The sequence below is a fragment of the Tursiops truncatus genome, chromosome 8 (assembly GCF_011762595.2).
Source record: "Tursiops truncatus isolate mTurTru1 chromosome 8, mTurTru1.mat.Y, whole genome shotgun sequence".
Lineage (NCBI taxonomy): Eukaryota > Metazoa > Chordata > Mammalia > Artiodactyla > Delphinidae > Tursiops > Tursiops truncatus.
The window spans coordinates 14,217,820-14,220,896 of NC_047041.1; positions in this window are offsets into that span (position 1 = coordinate 14,217,820).

Genomic DNA, 3,077 nt, shown 5'->3' on the forward strand with positions numbered 1-3,077 from the left:
CGTCTCCAACCGGAAACGGCACGGGTCAAAGGGCGGGGGGCGGGGCGCCGTGGGGTGGGAAGACTGTGCGCGCAGGCTGAGACGCTGGCTGTGTCTGGCAGGCCACCGGACTCGACCACCAGCGTGGAACCGGTGGCTTCTGTACTTTCCCTGTTCGTCAGTGCCTTCGTTTAATTTGCGACGTCTCTTGCAGTTTATAAAGCTCTCACAGCCACTCTATTATTTGATATACAAAATAACTTGTTCATAAGGGACTAGTAGCCAGAATATATAAAGAACTCTTAAAATTCAACAATGGAAAGACAAAAAATCCAATTTTAAAATGGCCAAAATAGCCATTCTCTAAAGAAGATATACAAATGAATAATAAGCACATAAAAAGATGCTCAACATCTTTAATCCTTAGGGAACTGCAAATCAAAACCCTGCTTCATACCCACTAGGATGGCTGTAATAATAAGTGTTGATGAGAATGTGGAGAAATTAGAACCCTCATACACTGTTGGTGGGATCGTGAACTAGTGCAGCTGCTTTGGGAAGCAGTTTGGCAGTTCCTCAAAAAGTTAAACATGGAGTTACCATGTGACCCAGCAATTCCACTCCTAGGTGTATACGCAAGAGAATTAAAAGCATACATTCACACAGAGATTTGTACACTAATGTTCATACAAGCATTATTCATAATGGCCAAAAAATGGAAACATTCCAAGTGTCCATAACAAAATGTAGTATATCTACATAATGAACTATTAGTCACAAAAAGGAATAAAGTATTGATATATGATACAACATGGATGAACCTTGAAAATATTATGTTAAGTGAAAAATGCTGGTCACAGAAGACCACACTTTGTATGACTCCATTTATATGAAACATCTGGAGTAGACAAATCCATTGAGACAAGAAGTAGGGCTGCAAGGGACTGGGGGAGGGGAGAAATAAGGAATGAGTTTTGGTTTTTGGAGTGATGAAAATGTTCTGGAATTAGATAGAAGTGGTGGTTACACAACCTTGTGAAATACTAAAAACCACTGAATTGTACACTTTAAAAGGGTAGCTTTTTATGGTAAATTATATCTTTTTTTCAAAAAACTGTGTAGGAAGCAGGGCAGTTACTGTGCTTATGTCCATTTTGTAAATGAAGAAAATGATGACAAGTTTAAGAAATGTACCCAAACTTCTAGTTCTATAATGGAAACAAGATTCAAATCTGGTCTTCTGATTGTATGGGTAGTCTTCCGTGCCAAACGTCAGACTTTTCAGATTATAAGTGATTCAGCAGTTCTTCCCCACATTATTTTATGCCATGTTAGTGGCTCAACTGTTTATCCATTATTGCTGCAATAATGGATAAACAGCAATCTTTTATTTAGTGTTTATTTTATGTCAGGTACTTTACACGTATTATCTCTAATCCTTATACACAACAATTCAGATAAGGACACTGAGGATCAAAAAATTTAAGCATTTGCCCAAATTCATACAGCCAGCAAGTGGTAAAGCCAAGATGTAAACTCAGCTTTTCTCATTATGTCACACTGCCTCTCTATATCTCCTGTGTACTCCTTAATGTTTATTGAACACTTACAATGTACCAGGCATTACTTCAAATTCTTCACACAGATTATTTGACTTTTTTTTTTTTTGGTTGCACAGGGTCTTAGTTGCAACAGGCATGTGGGATCTAGTTCCCTGACCAGGGGTCGAAGCCAGGCCCCCTGCATTGGGAGCACAGAGTCTTATCCACTGCGCCACCAGGGAAGTTCCCCAGATTATTTTACTTAATCCTCACAAGAATTCTCTAAGTACCATTAATACCTCCCTTTTGCAGGTGGGGAAACCAAGGTACAGAGAGGAAAACCATTTTACCACAGGTGTCAGGGCTAGAAAGTAGCAAAGCTAGGATTCAAACAAAGGCTGCTCAACTTCACAACCTGTACCCTTGAGCACTGCATTATAGAATTCTCTCTCTTACTCATTTCAATTCCATTTCCAATGGCTTTCTAGTAGAATCTTTACAAAGCTCGAAAACTTTTTTTTTCTATTTTAAAAAGAAAAGAAACAAAGACCAAATATCTTTTCTTTAAAACTTTGTTTAAAATGGGTATAAATTAGAAATTATAGTATTAATAAATCAAAGGCCCATAAAGAGCTTAGATGTTTGTATACTGATAGATGCCCAGAGATTTTTATGCCAATTGGGACAATTTAATTTGCATAGGAAGGTTACCAATCAGCAATTTTTCTATTGTAATAGGATATTTTCCTTTACACGTACCCAATTTTTTAACATTAGAAAACTGTGCAGGAAGATAAGAACTACTAAGTACCTTTGTAGTTTAAAAAGATTAAGGACTTAAGCAAAGGGTTGAATTAGAATTGTTATTTTCCCCAAAGTATCCCTTCATAAATATGAATAAACACAAAAGTACATACTGAGGAAGACCATATTCAGAGAATCATTTTCTTAAAAACTCTATACACTTTAGATAAAAGGAATCAAGATTTAACCGGTATTAAATGAAGTCCCCAAAACAATAACAGATGAAAAAATTAAACCCACCATCGAAAACTTTTAAACTTCACATGTCTGGAAAGATATATATCAAACTGTATTGTTTATTTTTGTTATTAAAAACACACATTTTTTAAAAAGATGAACAAATTTTTTTTTTTTTTTTTTTTTGCGGTACGCGGGCCCCTCACCACTGTGGCCTCTACCATTGCGGAGCACAGGCTCCGGACGCCCAGGCTCAGCGGCCATGGCTCACGGGCCCAGCCGCTCTGTGGCATGTGGGATCTTCCCGGACCGGGGCACGAACCCGTGTCCCCTGCATCGGCAGGCGGACTCTCAACCACTGCGCCACCAGGGAACCCCCGAACAAATTATTTTTAAAATTTATTTTATTGAAGTATAGTTGACATACAATGTTGTGTTAGTTTCTGGTGTACAACAAAGTGATTCAGTTATATATATATACGTGTATATATATATATATTATATATTCTTTTTCATATTCTTTTCTATTGTGGTTTATTACAAGATATTGAATATAGTTCCCTGTGCTGTAAGTAG